General features: G+C 42.8%; 2 long non-coding RNA genes across 15 annotated transcripts in view; one reads left to right on the forward strand and one right to left on the reverse strand.

The window, feature by feature from the left end:
- Positions 1 to 15,389, forward strand: part of LOC134479840 (uncharacterized) — a 61,901-nt gene extending 46,512 nt beyond the window's left edge. Inside the window, exon 2 of the long non-coding RNA XR_010053636.1 lies at positions 15,172 to 15,389. This is a non-coding gene — a long non-coding RNA (uncharacterized LOC134479840). The remainder of the gene's footprint in view (positions 1 to 15,171) is intronic.
- Positions 751 to 19,782, reverse strand: LOC103692795 (uncharacterized). Of its 14 annotated transcripts, none has more exons than XR_010053629.1 (9): positions 19,046 to 19,367; positions 18,188 to 18,752; positions 8,316 to 8,475; positions 6,814 to 6,944; positions 5,962 to 6,145; positions 4,174 to 4,318; positions 2,399 to 3,027; positions 1,633 to 1,745; positions 751 to 1,538 (listed from the first exon to the last, which is right to left on the reverse strand). It is a non-coding gene; the product is annotated as an uncharacterized LOC103692795 (long non-coding RNA). The 14 variants fall into 14 exon arrangements; XR_010053631.1 differs by having other exon boundaries at positions 2,399 to 2,514; positions 19,046 to 19,366; XR_010053626.1 differs by lacking the exons at positions 1,633 to 1,745; positions 19,046 to 19,367 and adding an exon at positions 19,397 to 19,782.
- Between the last annotated feature and the right edge of the window lie 5,649 nt (positions 19,783 to 25,431).

A 25,431-nucleotide genomic window follows, 5' to 3' on the forward strand; every position in this document is an offset into this window, starting at 1 on the left:
GTGGCATTGGAGCTTATTTCTGGGAAACCAGGAAAGTGAATAACATTTGGAATGGAAATGAAAAATATCCAATTAAAAAAAAGAACAACAACAACATGGCATTTAGAGCTTAAATTTGAAAAATGCCACAATCAGGAGACACAGAATTGTATGCCTCTGGTTTTCTTCAAATATGCTCTGGGCCCGATTCAGTTCTGGGCCCATGCTGGACCAAGCAGGTTCCTGCCACTGACTGCTCCTACATTCCTATATCCAGAGGCACTATGCAGTTTACTCTTGGGCCAGGGATGTGGGAAGAGTTGGGCGGAAGGGGCGGTGTGTCCTGTGATCTCAGGATTGTCCGCATTTCTGGGTGTTCAGCACTCTCCACCACGGGATTTTGGTGCAGGTTTCCTGATTGCTTTCATCTCCCTTATACAATGTTTATATTTCCTGGGAGATATTATAGAAAATTTGATGTTTATCCCATTAATTTGTTTAACATTCTCATCCACAGAAGAGTATAATTTAGTGGTAACTAAATATTTAAAAACAAGTATATACATTGGGTAATTTTTGCATGATGAACTTGGAATTCACAGAGTTGGAAACACAGTCTAAAGTGAAAGTATAATTGCCTTTGTATCTCAGTCTAACTGGGAAGTAATTATGATGCCCAGTCCCCATGAGAATGCAGAGATCCATCCCTGCCTGATAGCCGTGGGACATCAGATGGTGAAACCACACCTCAATAAAGAAGGTTCTTAAGAGTTGAGAGTTTGAGATCACTCTTTTATTCACCAGAATACATCAATAGTATCCAGATGCAGGTAGTCAATATATACAGTTTGTATCCTTATCAAAATAGCAAATCAAATGAATGAACAAAACAACAATGAATAAATAGCAAAACTTCAAATGAATATAAGGAAAACCAAATAACCAAAGTAATCAAAAGTCAAACCAAAATGTAAACAGAGGAATTGTCCTAAGCATTCTTTTGATGCTCGTTTGCAGAATTGACTTATAGCCAATGACTTGCCTTGGAAACACAGTAGACAAGCAGTTACTGATGGTAATAATCTTTTCAAGGGGAATGTAAGTAGGTCTGCCTTGTTGGAGTGAGGGTATGAAGGACAAAGCCATCCAATACTGAGTATAAAACATATGACAGTCTTTGACTCAAAGTTTTTCCAATGTTGTGGACTGATCTCCATGAAACTCTTCTGGGTGACCCTTCAGGACAAGTACAAATGTACATGTGCACACTCTTCCTGGATGCTCAGCAGTTCTCGATTGATGTGCATCAGCTCTTCTCTGAGTCCTTCCAAATGTGCACGCTTGCTCGGGAGAGCCGAGATGAAAGTATGGCCTATTCAATCCAAAGAAATCAAACTAAAGTAGGAAAATGCAGCCCACAACTGCTATGGATATTAAGGATGCGATGTAATAGTGGTGTATTTGTTGTGCACACTTAGACTCCTCCTGTGGCACTGCTCTCCAAGGGAGATCTTGTTCTGGTCTATGCCATGTTCGAGTTTCGCTGGAGAATTTTAGACCTAGCAGAGCAAGGGAAAAAAGGATTAGTGAGGGTTTGTTGATTCAGCTCTCCCTCTTACGTCAGCTCTATTCGGTTGGACAATCCAGCATTACCTGTCAACTGAGGTCATTTCCTGCATCCCCAAGTGTCATAGAGTAAATGGGCTTCGATTTATATATCAGCTTTTAAAAACAGCTAGAAATCGAACTGTGGACTATGCACAGTACTGGAATCAAAAGAAAAATGAGCATATTTTGTCACTGGTCCAGGTATATTATATTGAATAACAACATTGTGGCTATGTCTGAATCTGAGTTCAAGAGAGATATGAGCAACCTAGAATACCATGTGGATGTCTTATGGAGAACCTGCTCAGAATTGAAGTGAAGGTTCAGATTATTTTTGCAGGAAGGAACCTGCCTAGGTTCCATTTGTAACCACTGTATCTGTAAATACACAGAGAAACCATCTCACATCAAAACCATGGGCACTGCATACATCCTGTAATCACTGAGAATGGGCTCCGTGTAAATCTTCCCAGTGTACACACTGAGCATTAAAGGTGATGGTGGTGTACAAACAGAACAGAACCCCTGTATGTGTATAGTCATTGTAAGGCAATTTGTGAGAGAACAGAAAAGAAAATGTTCTCAGAGTTTACCACAGAGGTAAGAGAAAGAAGAAGTAGAAAATACCAAGAAATCTTGAAGATCACATATATTGCATCATGGACAAAATCCATATAAACTGTACCAGAATAATACTCTGAGTAGTTCTTTAGCTGACTGAGGCTGAAACCATGTAGGTGGTCAGTCACCCACAAAGGATAGTTATATAGGACAGGAAACCCAACTGGCTTCTGCCAGCCTATGTTCCTACCTGATCTCAAAGATGTCACAATTCTTCTACACTGTTTCTCCCAAGTCACTTTCCTGGGTGATCAGTTCTCTCTGCTTCAGAGTGTCCTGCATTGTTTCCTCTAATCCTTCCTTATTCTGGTCATTAGATGAGTGTAATGTCAGTGGAGGCATGCATACCTGTGTGCACATACAAACACACACAGACACACAGAAACACTAATACACACTCCCAAACACACAACACATGTGTGTTCACACAATATAAGCATAGTACATTGCAGTCAAGTGTTTACTTTCTGAGGTAATCCTTAATATAAAGACCCCCCAGGATTCTCTGAAGGCATAAAAACAAATGTTGAGTGGGATATGTACATAGCAGGCATAGCCTATAGCCTATAAACAACTCAGTCAGTGTTGTGCTGTCCTCCCATAAACCAACATAGAATCATGGTTCTTGCCTTATTCCCCAATCTGGCTTAGCTCGTTCCCAAGGCTGTGTAGATCAGGCTTGTTTCCCAGCAAAGGATCATATGTTGGTGGTGGATTAGACTCTGTTCTTGGCCACTGTTTCAGGCTTGCCCCCAAAGTGTGCAGCTTCTTCTAATAGCAGCTCTCTTTACCTTAACTTGAATGACTTCGTGCCCAAGGCTATTGGAACAGAATCATAGGAAATCTCCATACCCAGGATACAAATGAACAGTTTTTCTCCCCATAATGTGATTGTGTCACAGATATTTTGAGTAAGTAAGTAAATGCTTGCATGGACTATCTTACACTGAGTCATAATCCATGGAATGGCCCCACCGTATAGTACATTTTCACTCCCTTAGCTGATGGACGTCTGGACAGATTCTCCTTCAGGGCTGCTCGGGGACTACCACAGCACTGATGAGCCCTAGTTGCTCTGTTGACACCTACTCCTTGTTCTGTAATCTTTGGGTCAACTAAAACTTCTGTTCCAATTTCTGTACATGGCTTCTCATAGGCCTACCTGTTCTTACACTACCAGACCTGTCTTAAGATCCTCATTCCTCCTATCCCCCACTGAGGCTGACTTTAACTCAGAGAAAATGATGTTGACTAACAGCCCTTGCAGAATGCTACACAGATAACACAGGGGATGCTTTAGGTTATTTGTGCATCTAAAGCCGCTCCTGAACCTGCCCTGTTCTTGCACCACAGCACAGCTATGGAACTTCTGCTGGATGCCAATACAACTCCATGCAACTCAATTTCTCAGTGAATACAATCCAAGCCAGACTCCAAGGTGAAGTTGTACTGTGCTAAGGTAGCTGGAAAGAAATGGGAGCAGGCAATGTGGAAAACAAGCTTGGAGAAGACACAGTGAGTGACATAACCTTTCAGTGGGCTTTCACAATTCACAAAGGACAAAGAAGGAATATAAACTCATGGATTTTATAGAGAAGCCTCCCCCTTACCTCCATGTACTCCATTCCTTTAATGTGCTCCAAAGGATTTCAATGCAGATTGGTAGGTTTGCCCCTAATACCGTTAAAATTGAACTTTACAAGTGCTTTTGTGTCCTTTTGCTGTACAGAGCTAGGAGGAGAGGCCAAAATGATTGGGCTGCTGTATTTGATGTTTCATGACGCAAAGTGAACTCTCAGAGTGGTTTTCTCAGTAAACTTGGAAATAGGCAACACAGTTATATTTTTGCACAAACTAAAACACAAATACACACACATGCACACACACACATTCACACACACACACACACACACACACACACACACACACACACACACAAACACACACACACTAAGGAAAACATACCTTTTATCCAGCAGGTTTTCTGTTGAATGAAGAATTAGTGGGAGCTATGTTATGTACAAGTCTCTTACAGTCAAGCAGGCTGTGCTGCCCTGGCCTGTACTCATTTCCACTTCAGGAAATCTTGCTATGCAGATACTTGCTGGACCTACAAGTAAGTTACAAACTCTGCACAGATAAACTAAACAACACATCACCAAATTCCCAAGACAGAAGAAAAGCCTCCAGCAAGCTCCATGTTGACTCATCATAGGCCCCTCACTAAAACTACCCTGCTTCCCTCATAGAAGACCTTGGAAGCATCAGAAGAAGACAGTGACTCATGGTCAGTACCCAGGAACTTTTCATCACATTATAATTCATGTGATATTAAAACAACCTCAACATCAGTCAGAAGGAGGCAAAAGAAAAGGCTACAGTGACTTTGCTGAAATGCTGCACCCTGTACAACACTGAGAGGGAATGTATCCTGAAGAATGCCATGCCCATGATATAGTCAGCAAAGCAATGTCAGCAGAGGGATGCACTATAGGATTCCATGCACGATCATGGTTAAGGCAATAAGACAGACCAGAATCTTCCAGGGGGATACCTCTATTAAGGTAAAGTGACAAAATCTAATCCTTACTTTTAAAATAGCTGAATGGTTTAGTTATTCAGAATGTGTTGAGACAAATAACAGAGGTGGCAACACCTGGAACTGGACAGGTGATGCAAAGACTGCTGACCAGCACAAAACAGGAAGATTTAGGTTTGTTGAGAGACCTAGGCTCAAAGGACTAAGTTAGAGAATGACTGGACAAAATTGTATGTCATTAACTGGCCTCCCTGAATACCCACAAATTACAGGTCACCACAGCAATGCATACACACACACACACACACACACACACACACACACACACACACACACACACACACACACGAAAAACCATAAGTCGGCAGAAAACAATGAAGATTCCATCATGCTGGAGGAAGATCATAATATAGATTATTCAAAGCAGGTATTTTAAGAGAGAATCACTAACTCAGCTAATTTTCCCTAGAGGAATAAAAAGGCCTAGATAGCACTCTTCTTGGTCAGAATGTGGGGTATATATGGAGAACTTTGTTCTTGAAGTCTCAAATCTCTCATGCCTATCCTCACCTTTTGAAACCCTTTCCACATCCCTGCTCTTCTAACCAACTTCAGAGTATAAGATGCAGATATGAAATGTCCAGCAGCACTTAAACAAAATAGGACTGACATGCTGCTACTCAGGTTCTGTCAGGTACCCAAGATGTATGAAGCATGAAGAGACCATCTTCATATATAGGGAAAAGGGGATAGAAAGAACAAAAGGCACCAAAAGATTACAATGAGAACCATTTATTTGGCATTTCCACCAGGCTCTCCTCCTTGCAAACTACTTACTTCCTGGAATCTCACAAGATCCCTGTAAAGCAAATGAACTACAGGCATTTGCCTCATCCCTCAAAGCTCTGTGCTAGTCTAAAGAGGGGCTCCCACATAGCACCCTCCTCCACACATAAAGGCATGTAGTGCTGTGATGTAGTCAGCCTATCTCCCGTAATAAACTGCAGATTCTAGAATAGCAGGGGCATTTGCCTTCCAAATATGCAGTTTCTTCAAAAAGGCTACCCCAACAGAAAGCCTTGTAAACGATCACATAAATGAACACTTGGATGAGACATAGGTCAGTACATGGATAAGTCAATGGACAGTTACATTCGTTTGTCTATGTTTATGGTTAGACATGAGGGCAACCTGACCTTGAAGTCTAATCCTACCTGCAACTGCTTGGCTCTGGGGACACAGATGTTCATTCCGGCCTCTTCACAGAACCTCTTTGCCTCCACACAGAATGCTGGCAGAACAGTCTGCTCCACCATCAGTTTTTTGTTCTCATTCAGCAAAATCTTTATATTGTTCTTCTATGGAGTCCGTTCACGCAGGAGCTGGAAGTGCCTGATGCTGAACCATAAACAAAAAATGGTAAATACCAGCCAGCTTCTATCTGCCTGTCTCTCCTGCAAGTACAATCATCCCTTCAAGGGTCCTCATCCTCCAACATCCCCAGAGTAGAGCCACACTATACAAGTCAGCACCAATTAAAGGCAGTCAAATCCAGAGTCCAAATTCAATATGAATCAAAGTACTTCTGAAAATCCTGACACTGAGTGTTTATATAAATCAAGGAAGAAGAAATGGTACATATGGGAGCTTATATGTCCATGGTATGCTAAAACCACCTGCAGGTAGAGGGCAAATCCCCTCTGAGGGTGATAGAAGACCCAGTAGCTATACAATCTTTCCATGTGTTTCTCATGGATCATAAATCTTTAAATCTCATGTCAGAGTCCTAGAGGTTCAGAGTTGATTGATATTCCCACCATGGTGCCAATCTTTTCTATCTAGAGAATCCTTAATGAGTGAAAATAACAATCGGAGGGTTTTCTACACTCTTCACATGTAGAACAACTAAGTCCAAGAGTTACAAATCCAAGACCCTTGCCACGAGGCAGGCTTCCTGTTAAGAGTTAGACACTGCAGAACCAGAGCCCTGACTTTTGTTCAAAGTCATAGCTGGACAGAAGCATTCCCTGCCAAGTGCTGGGGTTTCATCTCTGTCAGTGACTCACTGTAGGAATTGTTCTCTTGTATGAGCTCCTTGTACTTCTCCATGGCGTCACATATTGAGTTGTTCATTTAATGCACAGCCATCATTCTCATCCCACGTTCAGATTGAAGTATAGGCAATTCAACATCCAGCCTGTGGTAGGGCATGGCCCATGGAAAAAATAACCATCTGAGCTCATGAACTCAGAATTAGATGAAATGTAAATAAAAAATATCCAATAAAAAATTAAAATTTAAGGAATGGGGGTGAGGGAAGCATGTGGTAATCTCTAAGACCAGAGCAAAAACACAACAGTGAAACCCCAAGCATGATTCTTCCATAGAAAATATTTCTATGCAAATCAGCAAACAATTATTTTGAAATAAGAACTCCTTAAGAACCTGGGGAGATATGGCTCTGCAGACTCTCTGTATAGGAGTGGGCAGAGCCTGAGAACTGCCTGCTTGGGAATTACAAGTATCAAGGGTTTGTTTCCAAAGCGACTGTTTCTAGGTCACAATAAACCATTCATAGATAGCTAAAAAAATGAAAAGTAAAAAAATAAATAAAGTTCAAATCGGGCAAAAAATAGGTGAAATCAGACTGTTCTCTGTATTATATTACTTAAAGCCAGTATATATCACAGACTTGCTCCTTTGAACTGGGTCCTATTGGTGCTGATTAAACTTATTATCCTGGGTACAGGACAATAGAGCCAGGGTACCAATTGGAGGGAGCTGACCTTCAAGAGTTGGCCAGGTGAGCATGAAGGCATTGACTAGTTCTGTAAGAAGTTTCCTCAAGTTTGTGCCACAACCTTAGGTCCAACAGAAAGTGGCAATGACATTTCTTTTGTTTTGAAAGCAGGGATTCTCAACCATTGTTTCCTATCGTTACATGAATTCCCAGAGGGCATAAATACTTTTGACAGGGCAGAGGATTTATAACATCTCCTTCCCTCCAGAGAGTCCTATCTTCCACCAAGGTAAATAGAAGGTGCAAAGTGCTCTATTGATCAATGTGGGCCTCCACAGACTCATCACTATCATGACCTATAAACTGTTCATCAAACAAATCCTCAGAGCCCATCAAAGGTCCCCAGATGTCCTGATCCTGAGCAAAACACTCACAAATACTTTCACATACATGTATACCAACCCATATTTAAGTACAATTAGAATGCCAACTATATCCAGGGAGGTGCCTTAGAATCAGTGAACAATGAACAGATTCAGGGTAAAAGAGTGATGACATGCAGGCATTTCATTCACACTCCTAGATGCAGCAAATGTGACCAGGTCCTTCCAGCTGTTGACAGAACCAATCCAACTCCAAGCACCTCAGGCTCAAGTACAAAAGAGCTTGACCCTAAGCCCACAGCACCTAGCTTATCTCAACAGGCCACACCTGCCAAGGCTCTTTGAAATCCAGGATGAGGAGTGAAAAACTCTCTTGATGTAAAGAAATCTTGGGTTAGCAGAGAGAGCACAAGACAGTGAACAGGTAACTGGGCATAATGACTACCTATAGTCCCAATCTTCATAGATATAAAGGTCCAGGATTTGAGAAAGTACATCCCTCTGGAATTTACACTTCTGGGTTTCAAATTTTAGTTCTTCCAATTTCTTTAGACGCTTCTCTTGCTTACTGATATCATTTCAGGATGATGCCTTCCTACCGAAACCTGTAGATAGATAAACACAAGTGAAATTGCATATTTGATGGCCCAGGGGAGGAAAAGACCATTCTGAGTCCCAGAAAGGAGGTTGAGGAAATGGAAAGGCTGGAGACTATATGATTCCCTGAAATAGCAGAAAAGCTTTCTTCAAACTGGACTCTTAAGCTATGTCCTTCTTCCCAATCTTCACTGCCATACATAAGTCACACTCACTATTAGAGGACCCCTTGCCCTGAAAGCCATAAGCTGCCTCAGACATCCAGACATGGGACATTGTCATCTCATATCAGATGTGGTACAGGTAAATCCTGGAGTTCCTAATGCTTAGAACCATCAATCTCTAATGAGTGTGTTCAAACCCAAAGTGTCTGAGATCTTAGTTCATGACTAGGGGTGCATCCTTCCTTGTTCTTATCATCAGAGACTTATGTAACCTACAGTAATCTAGAGGATGAAGTGCTTCAACTCCCAACCATGAATGGTCACATTGTTAATCTCATCATGCCTCCTCCTGGCATGTATTGGCACTCGAAATTACAAAGCTCCCAGAAAAAAAGCTGCAGGCTTGCCAATTCTTGGCTCTCTGTCAAACTAATCATCAGAACTCTGGACTCTTGGTCTGTCATTGAGAAATCCCAAGGTTCTTTGTTGCAAGGCCTACTCCTGGAAGGAACATCTCAAACCTATCTCCTCAAGGATGTTCCCCAACTCTGCCCTGGACTCACCAAGCCTTCCCCAGAACGATTTCATTCTTCCTTTTTTACTAGACAGGAGGTCTGCATCCTTCTGCCTTTTTCTGGTCTCTCCTTGATCTCTACTCTCTTTTCGAACTAGCCTGAGCAGCTGGCGAAACATGCCTGTTTGTGAACCCAAAGGGAACTGAAGGAATATGCCAAAGGCAGTTGGTGTCACCACAACACTGGTGACATCCCAGAAGATTCTAGTGCTGTCTTAGAGACAAGAGATTTTCCTAGGAAAGGCTTACTGATGATGTTACTGCGAGGTTCTGTGGCCTACCTGCTAACTAGCTCTCCGCAAATTGATCAGTTTCCGTAGGGGCCTTTCCCTGCAGTCTCTCATGTGACTCAGGGAAAACCCTTTGACAACCTCTACTCCAAAGCTAGATATTTCTCTCTGCTTCATTGGAAGTCATCAATTCTTTTAATGGGAAGAGTTGGTTACAACCCTGAATTGATAAGAGATTTTTGTTAGCACCCAAATCTCTAGGGAGCATGGATAAGGGAGATTTTTCTTAAAAATAAATCTACCACCTGAGACAACGCATGTGACATAAATTTTGAATCCCAAGGTTTTCCCTGTTTTCTAGAGGCCAATAGCTTTCTCCTATACATTTGACTATATAAAACCTGGTAATATTTGCTTAATGTGCAGTCCTAGACAGCTGGCATTGTTTCCATATACACATCTATGTATTTCACAAAATCAATGGTCTATAATCCTACTTTTTGAAATAATCACTCCCTTTTCTTGGGATCGTAGGGATCAACTACAGGGCATATATAAAATTATAACTTTATGTCTCTTTTATATATTAAGTTGGACATCCTCCCTTTCTCAAATATAAAAAGACAATTAAATGGGACATCAGTAAGCAAACGTCAACCTGGACCCTGTGTTACTACATTGTAACCACATAGCCATTACTTCTCAAATATCATTCTTCCTGAATTTCCAAGTCTAGGCATGAGTATATTGGGGCTGCACCAGGATCTTTTACTCGTAGCAAACATAAGAATCAGGAGGATGGGCAGGGAGTGGAATGTCCTGAATTAGGAGGTCATAGTTCTAGAAGGTTATCCTTTGCTCTCAGCAGAGCCGACATTTTTTCAACCATTCCTCACCCTCTGCCACAGGACCAGAGACTTCCCCAAACAACTGGCTGGCCTTGCTAAAAGTCCTGGCTTGGCTTCTCTTTGTAGAATAAGACATGCAGAGTCCTTGAGAACCCACCAAGAAGTCTCCTCCACAAAGGCCCCTTGTTGTCAAAGGAAAATGTTCTTGCAGAATCCTGCCATGGCAGCAGGAATTTCAACTAGGCTGCTTTTAGGTCCAGCTCACTGAGGGCAGGCCTGAGGCCCAGGTGTATCTGTGGAAAGTAGCAGCACACACTACCTCACAGCTCTCTCTCTCTTGGATGCAACTGCTAGAAGTGTAATACGATTTTTATTTCTTTGTTTGTTTATTAGAAATACCTACAAACCTGATTAAAGTTGCAACATGCCTTCAATTCCAGCATGCAGAATTTTGTTAAATCATTGTTGTTCCTGTTTTATGTTTGGTTTTGTTTTTAGTCCCCTCAGCAAATTTCTCTGTACCTAGACTGTTAAGCACATGCTCTGGAGGGACCTATTATTCAAGTTAGGCAAAGCTTTTGTTCTTACCAACCACTCCATAGATGACCCCATTACTTACTTTCAAATAAGAAAACAGTCATAGAGAAGTAAGTTAACCTGTATGCTATCACAGAAGAAACACATCATGATTGTGGAATTGCACCCGAATCTTTTGTATTTCCTAGTTTTTTTTTTTTAATTTTAACTTTTTTATTGGATTTTTGGTGGGTACATTTCATTTGTTTTAAATCTAAAAGGTATCCTTTATAGCTCTCCTCTCATTTACAAAGAAGAATTTCACCTGTAATTGTTACTCCAGATCGTTTGGTCAATGGCTTAGATATTACCTTGCTCTGTTTCCTTGCCTTAAGCTGTGCTAGAAGCAGGCTCAAAGGTTCGGGACTCAACAAATAATGAATTCCACTACATCTGGATCCCTAGTCTCACAGACAGGAAGGGACTGTATTTCCATTAACTATTTAAAAAACAAACAAACAAAACAAAAACAGATGCAGTTGTTCTCAAGTATATTAAAGTGTGGATCGTGGTAATATAGTTATATTATATAATATACCTGGCATTCATCTTTCTCCAAATCCTAAAATTTCTTTTTTTGTTCACATTTTCTTTTTTTGATTGCTTCTTAGTAATTTTTATCTTGTTTTTTTAATTTTAGTTTTTTTCATAGATATATTTCTTTATTTACATTTCAAATATTATTCTCTTACCTGGTTTCCAGTCCATAAGCCCCCATCCTGTCTCCCTCCCCGATATGGACAGTCTCCCAAACCACTCCCCTTACAACTCCCCGACATTCCCCTGCACTGAGGGTCCAACCTTGTCAGCACCAAGGGCTTCCCTTCCACTGGTGCCCCAAGAAGGCTATTCTCTCCTACATATGCAGGTGGAGCCCTGGGTCAGTCCATGTATAGTCTTTTGCTATTGGTTTAGTTGGTTGGCATTGTTGTTCTTATGGAATTGCAAGCACCTTCAGCTCTCTCAATCCTTCCTCTAATTTCCACAAGTGGGGTCCTGTTCTCAGTTCAGTGGTTTGCTGCTAGCACTGACCTCTTTATTTGACATACCCTGATGTATCTCTCAGGAGAGATCTATATCTGGACCCTTCCAGCAAGCACTTTTTAGCTTCATCAATCTTATCTAGTTTTGGTGGATATACATACTTACACACACACACACACACACACACACACACACACACACACAAACACACACACACACACACACACACATATATGGGGGGGGCATGTGCTGAGCAGGCTCTGAACGGTCGTTCCTTTAGTCTCTGTTTTAAACTTGGCCTCCATATCCCCTCCTATGGATATTTTTGTTCCCCCTTTTAAGGAGTAGAAGCATCCACATTTTGGTCATCCTTCTTCTTGAGCTTCCTGATGTCTGTAGATTGCATCTTGGGTAATTCGAGGTTTTGGGCTAATATCCACTTATCAATGAGTGCATACCATGTGTGTTATTCTGTGATTGGGTTACCTCACTGAAGATGATATTTTCTAGTTCTTTCCATTTGCCTATGAATTTCATGTAGTCATTGTTTTTCATAGCTGAGTAGTACTCCATTGTGTAGACATACAACATTTTTCAAATCTATTCATCTGTTGAAGGGCATCTGGGTTCTTTCCAGCTTCTGACTATTATAAATAAGGCTGCTATGAATAGAGCAGAGTATGTGTCTTTATTGTATGTTGGAGCATCTTATGGGTACATGCCCAGGAGAGGTATAGCTGGGTGCTCAGGTAGAAGAGTGTCCAATTTTTTGAGGAACCTCCAGACTGATTTCCAGAGTGGTTGTACCAGTTTGCAATGCCAGCAACAATGGAGGAGTGTTCCTCTTTCTCCACATCCTCGCCAGCATCTGTTGTTACCTGAGTTTTTGATCTTAGCCATTCTGACTGGTGTGAGGTAGAACCACAGGGTTGTTATGATTTGCATTTCCTTGATTACTAAGGATGTGGAACATTTCTTTAGGTGCTTATCAGCCATTCGATATTCCTCAGCTGAGAATGTTTCGTTTAGCTATGTACTCTATTTTTTAATAGGGTTATTTGGCTCTCTAGAGTCTGACTTCTTGTGTTCTGTGTATATTTTGGATATTAGCCTTCTATAAGATGCAGGATTGGTGAAGATTTTTTTCCCAATCTGTTGGTTGCCATTTTGTCCTTATGACAGTGTCCTTTGCCTTACAGAAGCTTTGCAGTTTTATGAGGTCCCATTTGTCGATTCTTGATCTTAAAGCATAAGCCATTGGTCTTTTGTTCAGGAAATTTTCTCCAGTGTCCATGTGTTCGAGACTCTTCCCCCACTTTTTTTCCTATTAGTTTGAGTGTATCTGGTTTGATGTGGAGGCCCTTGATCCACTTGGACTTAAGCTTTGTACAGGGTGATAAGAATGGGTCAACTTGCATTCTTCTACATGCTGACCTCCAGTCGAACCAGCACCATTTGTTGAAAATTCTATCTTTCTTCCATTGGATGGTTTTAGCTACTTTGTCAAAGATCAAATGACCATAGGTGTGTGGGTTCATTTCTGGGTCTTCAATTCTGTTCCACTGATCTGCCTGCCTTTGTGCCAATACCATACAAACTATTGCTCTGTAATACTGCTTGAAGGCAGGGATGGTGATTCCCCCAGAAGTTCTTTTATTGTTGAGTATAGTTTTTGCTATCGTGGGTTTTATGTTATTCCGAATGAACCTGCAAATTGCTCTTTCTACCTCTTTAAAGAATTGCATAGGAATTTTGATGGGGATGACACTGAATCTGTAGATTGCTTTAGGCAAAATGGCCATTTTTACCATATTCATCCTGCCAATCCATGAGCATGGGAGATCTTTCCATCTTCAGAGATCTTTTTCAATTTCTTTCTTCAGAAACTTTAAGTTCTCATCATACAGATCTTTCATTTTCTTGGTTAAAGTAATAGCAAGATATTTTACATTATTTGGGACTATTGTGAAGGGTGTCATTTCCCTAATTTCTTTCTCAGCCTGTTTATCCTTTGAGTAGAGGAAGGCTACTGAATTGTTTGAGTTAATTTTATACCCTGACACTTTGCTGAAGTTGTTGATCATGTTAAGTAGTTCTCTGGTGGAACTCTTGGGGTCACTTAAGTATACTACCATATCATGTTCAAATATTAGTATTTTGACTTCTTCCCATCCAATTTGTATCCCTTTGACCTCCTTTCATTTTCTGATTGCTCTCTGGTTAGGACTTCAAGTACTGTATTGAATAAGTAGGGAGACAGTAGGCAGCCTTGTCTAGTCCTGGATTTTAGTGGAATTGCTTCAAGTTTCTCCCAATTTAGTTTGATGTTAGGTACTGGTTTGCCATAATTTGCTTTTACTATGTTTAGATATGGGCTTGAATTCTTGATCTTTCCAGGACTTTATTCATGAAAGGGTTTTGAATTTTGTCAAACGATTTCTCACCATCTAATAGAATAATCATGTGGTTTTTCCTTTGAGTTTGTTTATATGGTGGATTTCGTTGATGGATTTCTGTATATAAAACTATCCCTGCATCCCTGTGATGAAGCCTACTTGATCTTGATGGATGATCCTCTTGACATGTTCTTTGATTCGGTTTGCAAGAATTTTATTGAGTATCTTTGCATCAATATACATAAAGGAAATTGGTCTTAAGTTCTCTATCTTTGTTGTATCTTTGTGTGGTTTAGATAAAAGAGTAATTATGGCTTTGTAGAAGGAATTTGATAGTGCTCCCTCTGTTTCGAATTTGTGGAATAGTTTGGACACTATTGGTATGAGGTCTTCTATGAAGGTCTGATAGAATTCTGCACTAAACCCATCTGGTCGTGGGTCTTTTTGGATGGGAGACTTTTAATAACTGCTTCTTTTTCTTTAGGAGTTATGGGGTTGTTTAGATGGTTTATTTGTTCTGGATTTAACTGTGGTGCCTTGTATCTGTCTAGAAAAATTGTCCATTTCCTCCACATTTTCCAGTTTTGTTGAATATAGGTTTTTGTAGTAGAATCTGATGAGTTTTTTTAATTTCCTCAGATTCTTTTGTCAGGTCTCCCTTTTCATTCCTGATTTTGTAATTTGGATATACTCTCTGCCCACATTCTTGAACCAAGAGGAAATTGCCTAGTACCATCTATGCTCCCTGAGCAAAGGGACCTAGGAGCAGTCAGGGGCAGAACCCTTCCAGTTTCTGCCTGGGCGGAGAGCTAAAATCCAGTCACCAGGAGTGCCTACATACCTGAGAGCAGAGGTATGATCTACTCTTCTGTGCCAAGAAATCCACCAGGTTTTCAGGTCTCACAAACTCAGGAGCACCTTTATGTTCACAGATCCGGCTAAAAGAAAGCAAGTCTACAGGAGTGCTGACACACAGGCCTACAGAAGAGTCAAGCCGCTGTCAGAGACAGTAAGACAAGAGAACACCAGAGACATCCTGATGGCGAGGCAAGTACATGAACCTAAGCAACAGAAACCAATACTCCTTGGCATCACCAGAGCCCAGTTCTCCCAGCAAAGCAAATACTGGATATCCAAATACACCGAAAAAGCAAGATTTGGATTTAAAATTACATTTTATGATGACTGAGGACTTTAAGAAAGACATAAGAAACTCCCTTAAAGAAATACAAGACATTGGGGCTGGGGATTTAGCTCAGCGGTAGAGCGCTTACCTAGGAAGCGCAAGGCCCTGGGTTCGGTCCCCAGCTCCGAAAAAAAGAACCAAAAAAAAAAAAAAAAAAAAAGAAAGAAATACAGGACAACACAAGTAAACAAGTAAAAGGCCTTAAAGAGGAAACACAATAATTCCTTAAAGAATCTGGGCTAACTGGCTAGCCTCTGCTCTTCAACCAGGCTCACTGGCTAGCCTCTGCTCTTCAGCCAGGCTCACTGGCTAGCATCTGCTCTTCAGCCAGGCTCACTGGCCTACGGGACCCTAGCACATTGCTTACCAATCGGCTCATGACTACCTGGCTGCACTGACTCCTTAAAGCCATTCTCTAGAAAGAGCACAAAAACCAAAGAGAAACACCACTGGGACCTTTTCCCATGGGCTCCGCTTAAGTTTAAGCAATTTTGTTATTTCTTTTAAAAAGTGAAATACAATTTCTGCTACTCATATGGCCATGATAGCTGGGCAGTAATCATTGCTTTATGGAATTTGATCCTTTATTTTATTACGAGGTTATCTTTATGCTGTATGATGTATCTTTAGAAAACACAACACTAAATTCCTAAAATCTAGATGTTTTAAGACATCAGTTCATGGAGAAACATAAGTGCTTACCTATCTAGACTGGCCTCTTTTGCTATACTGCAGGTACAATCAAGTTTCCACACTACTTCCATGATTTTCAAGAATGGTTAAGACAAAAATAAGTTGAACATAATGGACAGAAAGGGGATTCTGTCAAGTTGTCTTATGTGGAACAAGATACCAAGATATGACTGGTAAACCTAAAACCAACTGTTTCAGAGACCAACAAAACTTACAGAAAATACATACTTTCTTATCATTCCTCTGCCCCGGCGGTAAGTAATTTATTGAGCACCTACTATGATCCTAGCACTGTGCATCTAGGGGTGTAATGTTGAATTAAAAGTTGATAAAAAGCTTCATTAAGGAATAAAGAAAAATGAAACATATCTGAAACTCAGAATTCAATATAAGCAGCACCACCATTTCTCAACTGGTGATTTCTGAAAAATTCATCATTTTTTCCATGTGCTTCTACAGAAATGATACTCAGTCTTGATTTTGTAAGTCATAAATAGGCAAGTCATACTTCTTTCTTGGCTCCCACAACTGTCAAAGGGAACAACACCGTCGCTGTACATTGGGCTTCCCTATTAATCCTGCTTTGAATGGTAATAAATTCTAGACTTTTAAATGTGAAAACAGGTCACCAAAAATGCTTGAGGGGAAAGGTTGTTAAAATTACCCAAACTGGTCTATTCTCTAAAACTTTCACATAGCATTTTACTGATAACACAATGCAAATTCACCACAAATATTTAACCAATAAAAACAGAAATATTGACTAGCTCTGTAAATCAATAATCATATATACTTGAAAACAACTTTCATGGAAACAAACAACGTACTAGGAGGAAAGATACATCACTAAAAACTACACAAGCAACAACAAAAAAAAGACACTACACTTCTTGGTTTAAAAGTTAGTGATACACTTGATCTTTAAAGACAGGCAATGTACTTGATCTTTAAGCCCTTTAACTGTGCCCTGTCCACATAGAAACTGAAGCAGTGGATGACAAGGCTAGATGTAGTTTCACAACAGCCTCTTACACAGCATCAAAGTGGTCTATTTCATTAGATGGTTCCAGGATGATAACACAGACACTTTCACAGTTCCTGAGCACTTCTGAGTTCAAATACCACCAGTGCCAAGCTCTGTGCTGTTGACACATTCTGACCTGTCTCCTAAGGTTGTCAGCCACGAAAAGGACAGGTTAGCACCAGACACTGTTCACTGACCTATCCTAAACCCCGCTTCGTTTCTGAAAAAGCAACATTCCATGCTTGCTCCCTATCTGAGGAAGCCAAATGGTTGATCTGGCTCATGGCTCTACTTTTCTTGGCTCATCAACTTTCTTTTCCCACTTCAACTGCAACTAAGCTGCAATATTTGAAGAAAACCACCATAAACTCTGAGTGTCACCTCTTGAAATTTAAAATTCATGAAACAAGTCATGGCTTTCTAAACAGCACCATGGAAAACAAACAAAACCAAGCAAAACCATCCCAAAGGAACTTGCTGATCTGGAGGCCTGCTTATAGCAGGTAGGAAAGAATTAAAATATGCAGAACTGTAATCTCTCAGAGCTTTTGAGGCTAAAAAAGGAAATCTGTGTTTATGTTCCCTTTCTCCAAGTAATCATTTGCAAGGGGCAGTCAATTACAAGGTAGATCAGAAGAAATCTATTAAATAATATATGTTCATTGCCTGCGGTTTTAAGAAGATATTTTCACACGATCCCTGTCCTTTAACACAAAATAGAAACCTTACAGGGAGTGTGCCACCAGGATAAGCTACCTCTCAAAAGCCTGTCCTACCCTGGCAGGTACAAGGCCATTTAATTCCAAGTCAATCTGGAGAGAGGTGACAGCTCCAAGTTCCTCTGAGGATGTCAGAGCACAGCTCTCATGCACATTCCAGATCACCTCTCCATTCTTTCCCCAAGGCCATGGGCTTTCCAATCCTTGCTTCAGCACTCCAAACATCCCTGAACCCTCCTTTCCCCTAAGCAACTGGCTCACTTTGCATCGCCTCCTTCTGCCACCACTTCCCCAGAGCGGGGAAAGTGAGCCAGTCTCCTGCCTACCTTGACGCTGCTGCTGCTCACAGGCCGCTCAGCTTGCTGTCCCTGGGGACCAGACCAGCGACCCGGCTAGGGGTCGGCCAGAGCACCATGCCTCGAGGTTCCCTGGCAGGGCTGGCCCGGACTTCGTCCCCCGACACTGCGAGTCTGTAGTCTCTGTGGGAAACCCCGCCGCTGTCATAGCGCGCCAGACCTTGGCTAAGGCGACCGCCCTTGGCGCTACCGCGCCTTCTCGGGCTCCCGCTATCAGGGCGCCATTGGCGCTGAGGGCCCGGCCGGGGGAGGTGGGCAGGGCCCCACCTGTGGCGCCCGGGCCACACTCCGCCATGGGCGCCCCACGACCCGCCTACACAAAGTCGCGTCCCCACGTCCCCGCTGCCTCCTCCATCGCTGCGCGAGGCCCCTCCTTCTTGCCGCCTCCGCCGCCTCGGCAGCTTCTTCCGCTTCTTCTTTTCTTCTTCTTTTTTTTTTTTTTTTTTTCTTTCTATTTTTGATCCTGACGTGGCGCATGCGGCGAGCTCGCCTCCGTAACGGGGGACGTCATGCAGGCAGAATCACCTCTGGGGGCCTGCCGGGATCGGAGAGAGAGAAGAGAGAGCAGTCAGCTTGGGCGGAGGCGCCCCGGGCTGCGGGCACCTGGGGAAGGAAAACACGCCCCGCACAGGCGCCGCTGCGGGCGCCAAAAAGAACGCGCGTGCCGGCGCCCACCGCCGCGCACCACGTCCCCTCAGGCCCTGCCCGGAGCTCACCGATGAGCCCCACGTCCCTTCAGGCCCCAGGCTCACAGCCTGGCGCCTTGTCCCCTCAGGCACCGCGCTCACCGCTGAGCGCCTCCTCTCCTCAGGCCCCTCCTTCACCAACCTGCGCCGCGTCCCCTTAGACCCGGCTCCGGCGCGGGCTCGCAGCAGGGTGAGAGGGACACGTGCGCCCACTCCGCGGCGCAGGGGACACGGAGATACGCGTCGCGCCGGGCTCCGGGCTCTGCTCAGGCCCGTCAGTCCCCCCTCAGGGCTGGGTGGAGGCCCAGGGCGGCTTCTGACGGCGCCCAGGCCCACTGCCAAGTACCCGCAGCCATTGCCTCCTGAGCTTCGCACTGCCCACTACAGGCCGCGGGGACCTGTCCAGGCTTCGGCGCTGGCATTGTGGTCACTGCTCTGCTAGGCCAGCTTAGCAGGGCGCAGCCCCCACCCCACCCCGCCAGCTGTCTGTCACCTGAAGGCATCCCGAGGGGCCGCAAGCTGGCACACCCTGGAGGGGCCGCAGGTCATGGGGCCTTGGATTTAGTCCTGCACCTACTCTCCAGCCCCTCACTTGGAACCCAGTCACTTCCCCTCCTGCTCCTGGTGAGCTTCCTCAGTGAAGCAAACCCATTTCACACACAGAAATCAATCCTTTTACGTGCCCCTGGACTGTGAAACTCAACATGTCCGACTGGTCGCCAGGATCTGGGGTAGGAATGGCATGGCTGGCAGGCGTTGAGAGACAGAAGACCTCCCCAAAGTTTATTTGGTGCCTCTGGGTTGTCCCACGGAGGTTTGTTATTGTAGTCTCTTTCAACTGTGTCTTTCCTAAACCTGCCACCAGAGATGCTTGCTTGTCCAACCCCTAGTGGGTACCAACCAAATCAGGACCATCTTTTGGGATAGGATCAAAAATCAGTAATCAACGTGTCGTTCCCATATATAAAGACTTTCCTTACACCTCCATTCCTGGAGCCAAGGAAGAGTGCAAGACCACTGGGTAGTCTGGCAGAGCCATTGGCAGAGCAGCAGGACCAGTGTGCACTGTATGGCACCAGAGGCTCCACCCACTTCCCTATCCCAGGCACTCTGAGGTCCAGTCTCCTGCCTGGTTCTAGCTCCAGTTTTTCTCTCATTGTACTTCTTCTTCTGGAAAGGCACTTTCCCTGGAACCAGGAGTACCTGAGAGTTCCTTGGGACAGAACTTAGAGACCTTGCCCTCATTAGCATGATATGGTACCCAATTGCCAAGAAGTCTCTAAGGAAATGAGCTTTACATTCATAAACATGCCCACCCTTTCCCCAGATGAAACATCAAAATCCCTCCCTGTTATTCTTGGGGTGTTTTAATTCTTCTGATCCTCTGGCAGGCTTTTGTAAAAGAACTGGGAGAGTCAAATAGGGTCTACACATTAACAAATGTTTTCTTATGCATAAACAATATTTTAATTCTTTTTCCAGCACCACCCTCCATATTAACTCCTTTCATAGTTTAGCCTCAAAATATTTTTATCTTCTGAGTTTTGAAGGAACTATCAAATCAGCTTTTCATTTGCTGTATTAGATTTACAGTCATAATTGTGTTTGAATTTGTGAGAGGACAGAATGCAGAGGTCTTCCAGTAGGAGTTCTCTAATAGTGATGTTTTCAATAACCACCTAGAGGATCCTGCCTTAGGCCAAGATTTCCCACGGTGCTTCCCAGATTTTTCCACCTGGTCAACTTGGGGTATATATTCGGTAAATAAAGCTACAGAATGGGCATTCCTTCTTAACAAAAATAACCCATGCATGTGTGTTTTTTTTTAATCCCGCATGTGATTTTAATAATCCCGCAGGCTTACGCACGGATCTCCGTGCTGTGTCGGTGTGGGCACTGAGAGCCTGTTCCTGTAACATGCAATTCTTGGTTCCCAACCTTTTTCTTATGCTCAGTTAAGAGTTTTTCTTCGTTACAAACAATACAGTAAGCAAGTATTTCTCCTCTTGGCCTATGCCTCTATAAGTCTAGGTTGTGTCAAGTTGACGATGTAAACTAACTAATGCAAGTCACAGCCCCTTTTCCCCCAAACTTACCTGTCAGCCACCCTGTCCCATTTTCAACCCACCAGCATTCTTGTATTACCTCCCCCTGACCAACCAGGCCTCATGGCCAAGACTTTTAACCTAACATGCTGAGTGGCATGCTGGTCCCTTCTTATTCTTGCTCTCCCATGTCCACCTTGCCAAGATGGATATATTTCTACATATGTCTACATATATCTAATCATGGCCTTTTCCTCGCATACTCCAAGCTGCCACTCAGCTGAAGAAAAAAAAGTCATGTAGCCAAGCTATCTGACAAATATATGACTTCTGTCTCTGAAGAGTCGTCTGTGCTTTCAGGCAACATTTTACTCTTTGCTACTGGACATGGACCTTTGTTCTCCAAACTGTTGGTCTTCTGATTGCCCACGTGATTCCCTAGCTCAGAAGCTGCCCTAGGATTCTTACACAGTCAACTGCCTCGAAAACTTAACTACATCGGCTGTTCCTCCAATCTGCCTGCCCTCACTCCACTCACCTCCCTAGTGGTCTAAAATTGGCTTCAAATGAGAAGCTGTGTGTGTTGGGTGTGATTAGCTTCCTCTATTAGGATGTGATTGATTGGATCTTGTCACCTTCCCTTGAGTACAAGGTGGAGTCTTTCCTGAAGGAGTGGCCCACACCATTGCCAAATGTAAGAACAAGAAGAAATCAAGATCTTTGGAAACAGCCTTGACTCTGGTATCATAAAGCAACATAAAAGGAGAAGATGCCTTCAGAAGATGATGGAGTACAGCTCAGTGGTGGGCACTTGCCTCTCATGCACAAGGTTCCAGGGATGAAAAGAACAAAGTATTCTAAGTGTGCTCAAGGTACCAAAGTCTTAGACTGTGAGTAGCAACTCTGTATGGGGTCACAGAAGCAAGTGTAGGGGTGCAAAAACCTGGGCCACAGTAAAGGGGTTCAGAGCATGTGTTCAAAAATTCATTCAATGTCCCGCGCGACCTCTCCCCAGCAAGAAAACACGCGGGGACATACGAATCCTTGCTGCAGCCAAACTTTTGTTCAATCTTAAGGAGAAGCCCCGCACGCCTGCATGGCGCGGCTTATATACACCCTAGCGCGGCGCATCCACACCTCATTGGTCGCTTACCCATGATCTCATGAGGCACGCCCCGGAGTGGGCAAAGACCTGGCACGAAGGCACTCTTGCACATGCGCACACAGTTAACTTCCTGAAAGGAAGTCGGCTGGCGCGGTGGAGGCCAGCGCCATCTTGTAATGGCGGAAGCTATCCTGGCCTTCCACGTGGGGCGCAGTGGAAGCCAGCACCATCTTGTGGTGGCGAATGTTATAGCGGCCCTCTACAATTCAAGGTCAAATACATGGTGGATGTGTGGTGTCTGGCAGAACTCACCCATGCTGTGTCACATGACCTCACCACTCTTGGACCTGAAAGTGTAGTTAGAGCTCTTGAAACATGCCGTGTGATACCAAGGCTGCTGCCAGGAGCCCCGCAGCTCCTGCCAACGCTTTGTATCAAGAGCTGCAGCATTCTCAAGGTAGACACAAAATTTTCTGCTCTTAGATAAACACTGGTTTAATCACAGAAAACAACGGCTTCTAATATTTTCCTACCATCAGTTCTCAGCATGTAAATATTAATTCATGTATTGGATCACCTTGGGTTAGAATGATGTGTCTTTAAAATCACTACTTAACTCCTTGATTTGGGCTTTATTTTTTTTTAATTGTTAAATGAATTTTGATTTGGAAATGAGACAATTTCGAGCAAGTTTTGAAATGGCCCTCTACAGTCTTCTGCCATTTTATGCTACATAGTTATGCAAAGCAGTATCTTTTGCACTGACAATCATAAAATCAAATTTTCCATCAAGTTTAAAAAACATTGAAGAAGTTCTTCATCCTGCTAATATCCAGCCAAGCTTTTAATCTTGATGTAAAAATAAATACACATGGTACATCATCTCATTAGAATGAAACTTGGCTTTGTGATGAGTTGAATATGCTTGGCCCAGGCAGTGGCACAATTAAGAGGTATAGGCTTGTTGGAGTAGGTGTGTCACTGTTGGTATGGGCTTTAAGACTCTTGTCCTAGCCACTTGGAAGCCAGTCCTCTCCTGATTCCCTTTGGAATAAGATGTAGAACGTTTAGTTCTTCCAATACCATGTCTGCCTGGATGCTGCTGTGCTTTCTGCCTTGATGATAATGACCTGAACTGAACTTCTGAACCTGTAAGCCAGCTCCCATTAAAGGTTCTTTTTAAGAGTTGCCTTGGCCATGGTGTTTCTTCACAGAAACAGAAACCCTAACTATGACATACTTTGTATTTAATAAATAATAACTATATGTATACAAGGAATTATTTTTAAATAAGTTTATTATTTATCATCTGCAAATGTCGCATCTGTACTCCTATTTTAAATACTTATATACATGGATGGCATAAAAATTTAGTGAGTTAAAAGTCGTCAGGAAAGAGTTCAAGAGACCCTGTTCAAAGCAATGAGAAGGGAATTGAGAAGCCAGGCAGGGAGGAGATGCCTTCATCAGAAGCACCCTAAGGCTGGATGCTGAAGCACTAAGTAAGTGACTTCAAATCACTCCATATGGTTTTAAGTCCCTGATGATGTTAGCTGAGGCAGATTTGCCAGCCCTCGCTCCCCTCCACTGTGACACTACAAATTCAAGGACAGTCCATGAAGAAGAGAGGACACCCTCCTCCCCACCTCACTCCCAGCCAGCATGAGCCGGTGAGCTAACAGTCAATGAGATGCCAGAGCAAAGAAAACTTGAGCTGAAGAGACCAACGTCACCTACAATACGGAGGGTCTCTCCTATGATATCACTGACATGGCACAGGTCCTTGTTCTCTATCTCCTTTTTGCTCACTCTATTTCTCTTACCAAGGCTGCTTTCTTCCACATAATACACTGTATAGAGCTTCCCTTAACTGTCTCCCTCTCTTCTCACTTTCCTTCCCTCACATGAAGCCTCCCTGTCCACAACACATCTGTTCTGTGATTCTCGTTCTTTCTCCCCTTCTAAGCTGCCTTTGTTCTGTCTGCTTTCTGCCTTTTCCATCAGAACTGCCTTCCTAGAGATCCTGGTTGACACACTGAGTGCTGGTTTTCACTTTTTATATCTGTTGACTTTTTCTAGAACATTTGATGCTAACCCCTCTATTGTTGCCATGTTCCCTAGGTCTGCCAAGGTTCTGGGCTGACACATTAGTCAAAACATACTGCATGTGAACTCCATAAATCGGTTTTCCTACACTGTATATGTTACTCAGGAGTGTTCAACCCACAGGGTAGCACCATTGAAAAAGTCCGCATCAATAGCCACCTCCTGAGTCTGTTGCTCCGTTTAACCCCCTGAGACATTGCAAATTAACCTAGAAATGTCTCTCCAGCCCATTCCCATGAGAATGGACTACTTACTGTGTTAGCATACTCCACACAGACTTCTGTACTTGCCTCCTTACCCTGCTTGCCATAGTTCCCTTCCAGGACCAAGCTGTGTCTGCAGCTCCAACAGAATGATCCTTGGTAGGGGTGAGGGATGAAGTGGAGTTGGATTTCTGTTCAAATTCAAACTCTCCAATGGTCTTGCTTCAAGAAAATTTCCTTTTCATATGCACAAGGACATTTATAAGCTAGGCCTCGGGTTTCTTTCTAGTATAATCTCCTACTTCAATGTAGCCAACAGTTTCACACTATCTTTGTGAGGAGGCTAGACATCATCACCTTCTGCCTGTGGTGTCTGCTAGGTATAGAATTTTTTTTTTCCTTTTCACCTTTAGAAGTAGGAGGTATCCTTCAAGAAACATAAACATTTATTGCTTCTATAATATATTTTAATAATTTATTAGTGTTTCAAGGCCCTTGAAGCACTAAATACACAGTTCCAAATGGCTCTCATTATTATATATCTTATTCAATTATTCATGAATCTTTGTCCACATGAGTTAGCTCCACATAAAGCTTTTTCTGGATGCAAAGTTAGTCAGCCTTTGACATTACATAGGATTTACCATCACCCCACCAACTAAGGGTTTGAATATTATAGATCGTCAATAATTTTGTAGATTTGAATTAATAAGACTACCTTTGTCCCTCAATACTCATAAACTCTTTCTTGTTTCCTAAGTCCTCTTCCTTCGATATTTTGAGTTTCTATAAACTCTATACTTTATAGTTCTTTCTTTCTTTTTCCTTATAACCCTATGCAAATAAGCGCCTTCAGGTAGCTACCATCTGTACTTTTGAAAGCGATTGTTTGGTTCTATGAAGGAAGGTAACTGGTTTGAAGTAGAAAGTATATCTATTGTCCATTGTGTATAAATTAACAGTTCTATTAAAAATGAATTAATGGGGGTTGGGGATTTACTCAGTGGTAGAGCGCTTGCCTAGCAGGTGCAAGGCCCTGGGTTCGGTCCCCAGCTCCGGAAAAGAGAAA

The sequence above is a fragment of the Rattus norvegicus genome, chromosome 7, assembly GCF_036323735.1.
Source record: "Rattus norvegicus strain BN/NHsdMcwi chromosome 7, GRCr8, whole genome shotgun sequence".
Taxonomy (NCBI): domain Eukaryota; kingdom Metazoa; phylum Chordata; class Mammalia; order Rodentia; family Muridae; genus Rattus; species Rattus norvegicus.